Source organism: Vigna radiata, chromosome 8 (assembly GCF_000741045.1).
Source record: "Vigna radiata var. radiata cultivar VC1973A chromosome 8, Vradiata_ver6, whole genome shotgun sequence".
In the NCBI taxonomy this organism is placed as follows: domain Eukaryota; kingdom Viridiplantae; phylum Streptophyta; class Magnoliopsida; order Fabales; family Fabaceae; genus Vigna; species Vigna radiata.
The window spans coordinates 15,419,467-15,419,730 of NC_028358.1; positions in this window are offsets into that span (position 1 = coordinate 15,419,467).

Genomic DNA, 264 nt, shown 5'->3' on the forward strand with positions numbered 1-264 from the left:
AAGGAACCTCCTCCAAGGTGTGTGGAACAACTTTGGATGTTTCTCTCTGCCAAAAGACGATGTTTTGAATCGCACTGGGGCTATATATAAGCCAAAAAGATAACAAAAAGATTACAGAATCCGAGATAATAAAAACAGACAACCGCTCAGGCGCCTAAGTAAACTGCTCAGCGGTTTCCCTTTAGCCGTTGGACCGCTCAACGATCAGTTTTGTCACTGAGCGGTTTGCCCTTAATTGTCCTAGACGCTCAGCGGTCCATTCTG